Genomic DNA, 12,200 nt, shown 5'->3' with positions numbered 1-12,200 from the left:
GTAGGACCATGTGAAACATGTCTGCGTCTCTGGCATTATTCTCTTGGACTAGTTTATTGATAAAAACTAAATACTAAATTACTTTTTTTTCAAAAGCGAGTTAAAGTAATACAATGAGTGGAGTCTCCTTTTAAGCGTTTTTTTTTTTTTTTTTTTATGATTGAAGGATTACTGGTGGCCCGGAGGCCTTTCCAGTTTCACCAGGACAGGTGGGCGAGCAAAGGCTCAGCCAGGAGGGGTGGGATTTGCTAACAGCTACCCGAGCGCCTCCGAAGGAGACCTAACAACTCAAGAGTAGCTGCTTCGCGAATGAATCTACTACCGGATCGGAATCGCGACCCGCTGAGAAGATCCGGCGAGAAACTCAGCGAGCTGATTCATGGGTTAGGTTGCACGGCGAACTCTTTGTCGAGTTCGACGAGTACGGTTACCGAGGTCCCTAAGCCTGCTCCTAGAGCTGAAGGCGTCTAGTGCAAAGGTTATTGGATCTGATGGATCCGTAAGGACGTGTCTAGGGCGTCGACGGTGACTGGCTCCTGCATGATCAGGATTCGGGGAGTAGTCAGCGGCGGCTACGATAAGGCGATTATCATCTGATTATCTGACTTCATGTATTTCTGTATAGATTCGAGGCCCAGGTCGTCGTGTAGGTCAACGTTCCTCACGAACCACGGAGCTCCGACGGCTAACCTGCAAAAGCGGGATTGTAGAGATTGAAGGGTGTCTATGTGTGTACGGGCCGCGTGAGCGAACACCACACTCGCCTTTTAAGCGTGCAAGCCTGTACTAGGAGACTCCGCTCTTCCATAAAAGCACGATATGTACTTTATATACCTATTTATACATTGCAAACCTCATTCGATCATAGATGGTAGACGTCCTGATGAACCCGAGCCATAGCTGGTAGATAAGCCAGCACAGCAACTGCAGGACCATTCTTGGCGGTGTCCCCTGTACCCCATGGTACGTAATTAATGCAATTATTTCCCGTAGTTCACACAATGTATGTGTCTTGTGCCGTTGTGCATGAAGGCTATTACCCTCGCCGAAATAAGCCGATCACTCACGACCATCTTCACGCTGAACACACAGGGGTAAGGGGATTACCACAACATATATTTTCTAGATGTGCCTTTTTTGAATCTAATGCATAAAACTACTATTACTTCTTAGACCATTCCTTGAAAATGGCTTGAAGTACCCTTGTTGTGTGAAAACAGTGTCGAGAGAGATGCTGCAATCTAATCCATGTAATCTAGTTTGGATAAATCATTCTACTCTTTAGTACTACACTAGTGTATCACTGCCTTGTAAGCAAGTACCGCTTTAAAATAGAGTCTCATCCGGTCGGCTCCGAGCTTAAAATGGACATTAAGCACTTTTTGATTGCATAGATGCGTGTTGACGTAACTGGAGCACGTGTGTATGTAGACATCACACCGCGGATACCGCTTCAAATTTGAGGTTCTGACCTCTATTACAACAGAGGTAAATGTCTCTATTACAACAGTTACAATTTTTTAATGATTTTACTAAAAATATCGTCAGTGGTTTTTTTAAACAATATAAAGAATATATCGATTCTAGCTACCGTTAGATCGGTGAACGAGCAAGAGCAGGGAGTTGTTTAATTTAGCTATAGATTGCTCATTGTGCGAGGGAGAGATACTCATTATGCGCTGCGCTGTGTGTTTGCATTAGTGCGCGTTTGATCAGGGGTGCATGATGTTTAACCTTATGGAAATTATATTAAATTCATTTACAGATTTAATCAAAGCCACAAATGTTTAGGAAACCTTTGTTCCAGTGTTTTCAAGTACAAAGAGAGAATTGAGTGACTTATTCTGAGGAGTTTGCATAAAACATCCAAAACGAGCACGACGAGCAATGCGGGTGACGCAGACGCAGATGCGCGGGTCAACTACTTGTATAATATAATCTTTTAACCTTATTGTCATATATTAATATTAACGTTTCGAACCAGAATGGATAAATGTTTCGCGGCAGAATAAGGATAATAATAGTTCTTACACGTGCGGGCTACCGACATTCACTACACAAATAATACTGTGTGAGCTTTATTTTCACCCACTATTCGTGCCTCGTGCGAGTTATTCGAGAACACGTTTTAGACTCGTATTTAGTCACATGAGTACACGGTGTATTCCCCGGCCTACTTAAATCACCAGTCTTACCCAGGCAATGGATATGGTCTACTGATTACCGTTGTCTAATATTAGTGTGTCGAACCTTGGAAAGTGCGGTTTTTCATGGCTATATGAAATTTAAAAAAGGTAGAGTAACTGTATCAACCACATTAGTATTTTCGGGCAAAGTGGGGCACAGGGGTACGAGTACTTTACTTCCTTAGATACAAAACATTCCATTACATTTATTAATAAAGCAATCTAAGTCCCAATAGTCCTTTCGAAACACGCGAAACAAACTCATGATCAAACTACGTAAGCCCGCAGCACCTCTCCTCCGTTACCGCTGTTTGCAGTCCTCCTAAAGTAATTTAGTGAACTACAGAAAGTTCCGTGAATTAATGGTGAATGCCACCCCTCGCTAATGGGTCCCGGTCAGTGTCAAAAATTTCCCATTAAAATTCCCCTCAGCGAGACCGCTCTACGGCTTTAAGCCAGGTATCACACCACTATATATTCCCGTTAACCCCCAATTCCCCAAAGAAATAACATTTGTGTTAATTTATAAGAGACAAGCCGTATTGGCCCGCTTCGCTGGGGACTTAAAATTAACATCATTATTTATTGTCATTATTATTAGGGAGTCCAACACTCAGATAAATATTAACTATCCATTAAGTACATGTATTTTCTACATGGATACCAAGTTTCAAGTCAATCGAATGCACGGTTCAGTAGTTATAACGGAACATCCGTAAAAACCACTGTAGATTTATATATTAGTATAGATATAGATTGACGTAATTGTAAATCATAACTAAAACGCAGTTTTAAATAAAACAAAAGTGACAGCTTTTTTAGTGAATATCTCACTTTTGGAAATAATTGACTTTAAGTTATTATGATTACGGCGAACTTATTCCGCTCACGTGTGCTTACTGTAATAGCTTATAATATTTATAATAACTATGTTGTTTCAGTCGGTTCATCATGTACACTGTGGGAGAACTTGCTTGATCACCCTGTTATAATGCTTAGGCTAGAAGTACAGTATTCGTTATTTGGTAATCGCTTACGCCTGTGTCCTGGTCTCGGTGGGAGCAAGGGGCACAGCCCTCAAGCAGACAGTGGGCCGCGGCATAATTTCACGCACGGCCGGCGTCGCGCCTTCAATAATAACTATAATATTTACGCGCCGGATTTGCTCAGATAGTTCGCTCGAGCACACATGTCTTGCCTTTTTGCGTTAAACAAAATCTCTGGCGAGAACTTAATTCGGCGTTGTTTTGTTGTTTTGTTTACATCGGACTTACTTACGGAATCTTGACTTTTGTCTTGAATACATTTATTCCGAGATGTTTTGAAATAATCCCAGGTACATAATAATATTATTTTTGCCTTTTCGATTTTATTTACAAATAGCTTTTAAAGTCATAATAAAAAATATTTTTGTTACAGACAGTCCCGCATCTGCTTTAGAACAAAAATGTATTTTATTTTTCATGCTATGGCTATACTACAAACGTGGGTACTACTCGTAACTTCGTAATGAGTCATTGAGTCTGACGTCGCTATACGACTATAATAAAACAGTTTGAAAACACCCCAACCGTTGTAACCACAACAGTAGTCACAACGTTTTGTTAATGTAACAAAGAAATATTTTATGTCTTTCAAATTATAGCAAGATACAAAATGATAGCGTGATATTGAAGTGCTAAGTTCCGTATACTGTACCTACTACTTACCAGCGCTGCGCAGCAAAGTGTTATTTCTAATTTTGAATGACTCTCCCGCGACAAAGCACAACGCGTTCACGTGACTTCTTTGTGATAGTTTTAAAAACTTCTCTCTTAGTCTCACTGTAATACGGGTTATAACTGACTTATTGTATGTACAACTTATACAATCTAAAACACTAACAAAGTTTTTAATGTACCACTTATTTAGCCTTTGAGGTTTAATTATTTTCTTTTTATTCTTAATCCTCAGGCGAGCCAAGCCGTAGGTTCGGTACGTATTACTGCGGTAGACTGGAAACACAACAATATTCTATATAGTTTTTCACCAATCATTTGTAATCTCCCGTAGCTCGTTTGTTTTTATTGCATAGGTAGATGCGTGAGTGAGCACACGGCCTGCCTGGTTTTAAATGATTACTGAAGCCATAAACATCTCAACGTGAATGATACCACGCGCCGGAGTGATATGTGAGGCCAGAGGGATTACAAAACGTCTTCATTGTATTTTTTTTATATAGGTAATCATTAAAACAGGAAAGCATCAGTGGTTCACGGCCGAAACAGGCAAGACGACATTACTTTCCGTATGGGCTTACAATACGCCCTATCGCCTTCTGTTTCCAAAACTTCTCAACATTAACTAAAATGAAACTAGTACATTATATATTTATAGGTAACAGCAAAATCTCGAAGATCACAAAGAGCCCCGATGACGCGGAAATAGTCCACACGTCGCGTCGTCGCTATCGCACGACCTCGGAATACACTAGTCTCTTTGTATCGAGCCCTGATTGATGGGATTACGTTTTTATACGGTCGTCGTGAGGGTCATGCTATCTTTAGAGAGGGCTTCTGATTTTCCATTATGAAGATATAGAAGGTTTGAGAAAAAAATACATAAGCGACCTCCTTCGAATAACCAAGATCAGAGGCTAATATCTGAAGACAGTCCAACGGGCCAGCAGTAGCTAATGTCTATTCATTCTTCTTGTTTTCTAACATATATTATGTGTGTGTCCCATAGCTATTATGCAGCAATTCACGACTTAATTCCAACAGATATATGGACTATAGCGAACTAAACCAAAATTCAATGAGGACAGATGGTATTTGGCATGGATACTTCACCAGTTGACCGAAGAAGTATATTCAGTGCAAAAACACAGATAATATATTTAATATAGAAACTGATTCTCTATCGGAACCAATATGGTTTTTTTTATTTTATTGTTTAGATGGGTGGACGAGCTCACAGCCCACTCGGTGCTAAGTGGTTACTGGAGCCCATAGACATCTACAACGTAAATGCGCCACCCACCTTGAGATAAGTTCTAAGGTCTCAGTATAGTTACAACGGCTGCCCCACCCTTCAAACCGAAACGCATTACTGCTTCACGGCAGAAATAGGCAGGGTGGTGATACCTACCCGTGCGGACTCAGAAGAGGTCCTACCACCAGTCAAAACAACGTAAATGCCGCCTACCTTGAAATATGAGTTCTAACGTCTCAGTTTTTACAGTGCAACGGCAGTCCCGCCCTTCAAACCGGGTTTTACGGGTTTGATTTTTATTACACGATATAATTCTTTTACTGTGAAAGTCATTCGTCAACAATTGTTAAGTACGTATTTGATCTGAAAAATTGTAACCTTTTTTTTTCGAAAGAGCCGAACTTCAGATATGGTTTCCACGTCTAGGTGGCGCGCGAGGTAAGTGTTACTCAATGGTCTGCAGATATTGGGAGCAGACCACGGAACTAAGGTTGCTTTTTGGCCCCTACCGACCAAACGACCTCCATTGTACTCTTTTACTCGACATTCAAACTCTGCCTAGGATCACAGCTCGGCCAGAGTAGGGGGGTCCTGTTATCAACAATATAACTAGACTCGCTGCGTTACTCCTAGGACGCCCGACCGACGCGTCCTCGAGGCGATAGTCGATGGTTGTACGTGGGCCGTCTCGGCCACTGGCATTTAAAATATTCCGCTGGACCAAAATCAGTCTGCCAGGTTGGAACGCGATAGACCGCCAGCCGGTTCGTCTTCCACAGCAGTACCGTAGAGCTGCTGCCATGCAGCGTGCTAAAGTAAAGGTAGCGCGTGGCGCTGCCCCCCGCCAAGTTATCCTGGAACCTAAACTGGAGGAGGGTCACCTTCTACAAGGGCAGGGGCTCGGCGAAAGCCCTTCTCCTGCCTGGACTTGGCGGCGTCAAATCGGGGCGGGGAGGGATGAATCCTCCCTCTTTTGGCCGCCTGCTTCTGTAAGATGTTGAACTCACAGAAATGGAGCATGAACTTTTAGGACATATCAGCAGAGCATCGTAGCAATGACGGTAACGCAAACTTAATTCCTATTTGCGAGACAAGGACACGGCGCTGCCCTATGTGCGTCAACGTGCGTCCGTCTGTATCCTCGTCGCAGCCACACTGGTAACACTCCAATGTCAGTTCTTTCCGGGCGCGCGGTGCAGGGACCAGCCGGTGAACACTTGCATCACAAGGCCCTCGGTCGCGGTTCCCCCAGTCCGCGAGAACCGGGTCCTTCAGGAAAATTTGTATCGGCCTGCGGGATTCGAAAATCGGTACAAACGCATCATTCGATGTGAATCCACCGGGCGACTTATATTTTAGGCTGACGGCTTATAAGATAACTGTAAAATTTTATAAATTTATAAAATGTTAATTAAAATTGTAAATTAAAATAAAATTGTTAAAAAAACCGGAATGCATGATTGCTTCGTGGTAAAATTAGGCAAGCCGGTTGTATTATCAAAATGTCCGACTTACCTAGCCGCGAACCCACGTACCCGCAAGTGATAATATATTTAATTCGTTCTATAACGTAGGATTCATCAATCAACTTAGAGAGCTCATGTTTTGCATTTAGCAGGGCGAGTGCACATGTGACGTCATGTCACAGCTCTGACAAATGACAGCTCATTTATCTTTCAGCTGTCGACTGAGCAATCAACGCACGTGTGCAGAAACCCTTACAATGACACTGCAGACTAATACCATTCTTATAGTGTCATAAATAAAGTCCAAATGAACTCTAAAAGGTACTTGTCAATGGACATCCAGTAATGCCTGAGCTACGAAATGGAGTTCGGGCTTAAGAAGTTGAAGGTCGTTTTAAAGTGGAAATTACATGGACGGTTTGTGTGACGAATTGATGGTCAAGCGTTTGTTAATCGCAGCAATCAATCAAGTCTAAGAAACGGTTATGTGTCGGATTCACGGAGTCCCGAGCAGCGGCTCCACCACGGTGCCAATAGCATTGTTTGTTACCTTTGAAACAGATTTTACTATTTAGATGTCGTTGTACTGAAGATTCAATTGTTTTTATTATTACAAACTAGTAATAGAATACTTATAAGAGTACGTACCAGTTATTGCTAGTATGTACTAAACTCAGGTTCTTTCTTTATAAAATCCTAAGCCTGCCCAAGCCTGTAGCTTCAAGTAGAAGTGGGAGGCCGATTTTTCGCTTTACACAGCTTTTAAATCTCACCCACAAACATTTGGTTGTCATAAAAATAAACTATAATTTTCTATCAAAATATCCACCAGTCGTTTACACAAGGCAATTGTATTCTTGATTCTCGCTTGCTTATGGTTGCGAAAGTCTGCTTGTGTAAGTCCGCCCTTATTCTTCGTTGTTCATTCAGTACACAAATAGTCTGTAATAGAGCAGCATGACACGAATATTATAGAGTTCTCTATCTTTCACACATACGGAATAATAGCGAGGGCTACGCTTCGTATCAACCACTTCGTAGAGCAAAATGGTATGGGGAGAATTAAGTAAAGTTAGTCGTACTCATAGGGCAGGGTTACCAGGGCCGTGAGACCGTTGGACTATATCAATAAATAAAATGTACCAGTATTAGCTTAGGTTAGGAAAAAATGCGTTTTTGCAATGCCCGGTTTTGCAATTAGTTGAGATTGCGAAAAAATGTTCTATGCGTGCGCACGAGGCACGCATGGTATGTGGGACTTGACGGTCTGCAGATGTTCGGATTAGACCGCCAAGGCCCAAGGATATTTTTAAAGGCCCTACCCATCAAACGACTCCCACTGCACTCTCACATCCAACATCCGATCTCCGCCCGGGGTCAGAAACCCGACCAGAGTAGGGGGATTCCCGCGGTCAACAACAACCAGACTCGCGGCGTCACTCTTAAGACCGACGGGTCGTCTAGACGGTCGTCGACGACCAACGACGCCGTTCTCTGCGGTACGGCGGCTCGTCGGACCGCCCGGGCGATGCCTACTGGTCAGAACCAGCCTGCCGGGTCGGAATGCGAAACACCGCCAACCGGGTTGCCATCCCACAGTATGTTCGGCGACGACAGCGACGGTGACAATGTGGACCGCAGCCGCCGATGCGTCATCCCGTCCTCCTGGTGCCAGCGCGCTAGAGTGACGGTAGCGTGCAGCGCAGCCTCGACCCTCTCAGGTCGCCCGGTGACTCCTCACGATGCCGGAGCTGGACCTACGATAAAGTTCTTAATCTAACTTACTTATCGCGGCGCACTTCAAAATATACCGTCAGAACCTTAATTGAAGTATCAAAATGGTTGCTAGTATTCAATATAAGAGTCATTCTTGTGCAAGACGTTCCGATTTTTATACAGTGCAGCTATTGTAAATGTTCCAAAAATCATTGTTGACGTACTAAGAGGATGTTACATGCACAATATGCATCCTTGAATTGTTAAAAACGCACTTTTCAAACGATATAGATAAGCTTCATAAAAAATTCAAACTAAAAATTCAGAACAAAAACTAAACCAAATTCAAATTTTCCTAAAATATAATGTAAGCGAGTACCAACGACGTGAAAAAGTCTTTGTAAAATGCATTTACGTAGACGCGGAGTTAATTTCTCTTGCAAATTGCCAAAGAGAACATTATTATGGAAATTCACCCTTTTTTTTTCGTTTGTGTAGCCTTTGTTTTCACACGCTCTTTGAGATAATGTGTTATGTTATTCCATACGAGTTCCACTACAATAACGACAATAGCGTGACACTTGACGCTTTATCACTACAAATGAGCACAATGTTTTTGTGATTTTCTCGTAGTCACACGTTAGAAATGAGTCATTAAGAACTTGTATCCTACTCGCTCGGTGACGTGGGCATAGCCCTCGAAGGTTAACAGCTTAGGTAGGGAAAATAAAAAAATGTCCTTAGATTACTTGGAATGAACAAGGCAGGACAGGGCCTTGACAGGGCAGCTGACATTGGCACAGTTAATGACTGGCACCACAGCATACTGCTACAGGTATGGGCCGTAGACTTGCCCTAATTTATGTATAATAAAATGTATACTCTTGTGTTTCTTGTATTTTTTTTATCATGTTAACGTACCTCTTAGTACAACCGTCTTAATGGTTATTCTAGAACACTCCGTCGTCACTGATGCAGCTGTAATAAACCTATAAACGACTATTTATTACATTTATAAACACTAAACAGTTTTCAGTACGATCCTATTTTTAAATTAGTTTTTTAAGGTTTGTTCATATTGCGCACAAATACCAACGCTAAACTGCTAATCGATCTAGGAGCAATCTATTCCGAGGCTGACTCTGAGTAAAGCGACCGCGTTGTTGTAAAATCTAAAACCTACTATTGGCTTTCGTGATAAAATCACTTAGTTCATACTTAGTTCTACTAAACTTAGTTCATACTAAATTTAGTTCCGGTGCTGCTGAATATAAAAATCATAGAAAGGCGTTGTCATCAAAATAGACACAGGAGAAAGCGGCTCTTATTAGCATATAATATTGGACAAAACACGTACTATATGCCGCAAAAGTCGATGGGCAATACAAAATCTTTTTCAAAAATAACTTTTACTTGTATTGTCAGATGAAGACTTAAAGTGAATAGCAACTTGGCTTTTTGGCGGAAACGGGAGCAGCGAAGTTGTGTGAATTAGTTTCTTAATTTAGTATTACTTTAAGTTTGAACGTATAATAATGGTAGCTTATGAACGATCCCACATCTAGGCAACTGCACAAATGTGGAAAGATTACACAAAGTCGCTAAACTTGGCTTCTCGGCCCACTGATGTCTCAGAACATTATTATCATTTTACTAGGGCATTATTTCATTTCATTTCATCTCGTTTCACTATGTCTAGATACAAGCCAGTACAAAACCAGGCCACAGAAGGTGAAATTAAATTTCGTGTACACAAAATATAATTCTCAACCAAAGTAAATACAATAATTATCTATCTTGATGATAAATGAATACAGAAGGACCACGAGCGCGCCCATTGTTATGAAACTGTGAATGGTTAAATTTGATTTCCGAAAATTGAGACGATTTTTCTACAATACAACAACAATAAATCGTGTCGGGTGGATGTGACCGGGGCTGCACAGAGCCCGCCATTACCGCCGCGCACATTTATTGTATAAAGCATAACAAAGTAATAAACAATGCGGTCGCGTTTTATTGCACATTGCCTCTTCGAACTGCTGAGACGTAAAATGTAGGAGCTGTAACCGGTAACATACTGTATAAATATATTTCTAATTAGACAAGATAATGCGTTCCCGCTTTATGAGTTGCAACCAAGTATCGCTATGTTTTTAGTTCCTCATACACAGATACTATAAATCGTAAACACGAGTGCTCACGGAACCTTTTAGCAAATGTTTCATTCTAGATAGCACGGCTGACCGTTGCAGGCCGCCACTGTGACTTTACGAAGCGTTAGAAGTAATGTGAGAGCATTAAAAAACCGTAAAAGTAGTTTTAATGAGGTCTATGACTCGCGGCAGCCGAAGAAACTGGCGACAACATGTCAACTGCTACGGCGCTACTAAGAATCATTAAAATATTCTCAAATTAATGAAAAATAATACATATACATTACAATACATTTTTTCGTCTCAATTTTGAGCATTTTATATAAAAACGCATTTACTTTTTTATTCCAGGAGACAATAATTGACCTTTTGATTGAAATCCGTTAATTAATTATTGAACAGGGTAGAGACAGTTAACAGCGGGGAGGGGACGGGAGGGGAGAGGGGGGCTGTACCGGACGCACATAATTACGTAGGCAGGCTTCCAGGAAAACGTTACAAAAAATATTTTCTTTGTAATGGAAATGTTCTTACTTCTCGAGGGAACAGTTTTTTTAAATATTTGAAAATTTTCAACAACACGACGTATTATTTCTTCAGAAAATACGAAATTAAATTGCTTTTTATTTCTTTATAATTCTTTCAAGTTTGTGTTTGTTTTTTCATAGAATTTAAATTACCATACAGTTTGTGTTTTTAACGGGTTCCTACGACTACTACTTCACTTACGGTTGTCTTCTTCATTTCAACATTTTCTTTGTTGAACGGTTAGCTATAAGTTTTGACACGACTTCTTTTTCACTACCAAAGCTCGAGAAGCTGATCCAATTCACTTGATGATCGTTACTGGAGCCCACAGACATCACAGCGTGGATGTCGCCAACTTCCTTATATTATTTATTACGTCTATGTCTAAATTGTATAGTACAATGGCTATCCCAAACCTTAAAAATTAGAACGTATGACTACTTCACCGCAGAAATAAGTATCTACCCGTTCACAAGGAGATCTGCCATCAGTTATAAAACGCTATGGAGCTATCTATCTCTAGGTCGATGAGTTTAGTAATGTCGAGGTTTCTTTACTCAGGTCATCCACTTCATACAAACTAAGCGTGAGTTGCCCACCACGCATGCAACTTAAAAGCTGTGATATTATTATACACTAAATGAATATATTTAATGTTACAATGATGTTTGTGAATGTCCGCCGAAGCACGTGCCTGTACACGTAAGAAAAATTTGTCTACAACGAGCTTTACGTATTGCCCCGTGAACCGTGCGGCAGGTGTGGCGCGCCTAGCTCGGTGAAACAGCTCTCCGTCTCTGAGACAACATCCTGCGCATTATTGGATGCTGCCGAAGCCCGCCCGCCAATATTCAGCAGCACGCCCATTCCAATTTCCTGTCAGTTTTCATAACCGTACGTATAGCGGAATCCAATTTTAAATTTTGATTTTTCATTGCTTGAATTTTTAAAGTTCCACAATGTACTGAAATAATTAGGAAAAGTGTAAAATTAAATTAAAATGTACATATATTGTATCCGTAGAACATATTGTAGTTACTCATTCCATTATTTTGAATTATAATCTACTTAAATCATAAAATGGACATGGCATCTTAAAACACAGCAGTAACACATAGATTGAGTAGTTGGATCGCATACTGCTTCCTCTACAAGATCAGATCCTAGTGCGCTTT

This window comes from Bombyx mori, chromosome 18, assembly GCF_030269925.1.
Source record: "Bombyx mori chromosome 18, ASM3026992v2".
Taxonomy (NCBI): Eukaryota; Metazoa; Arthropoda; class Insecta; order Lepidoptera; family Bombycidae; genus Bombyx; species Bombyx mori.
This window is presented reverse-complemented; position numbering follows the sequence as displayed.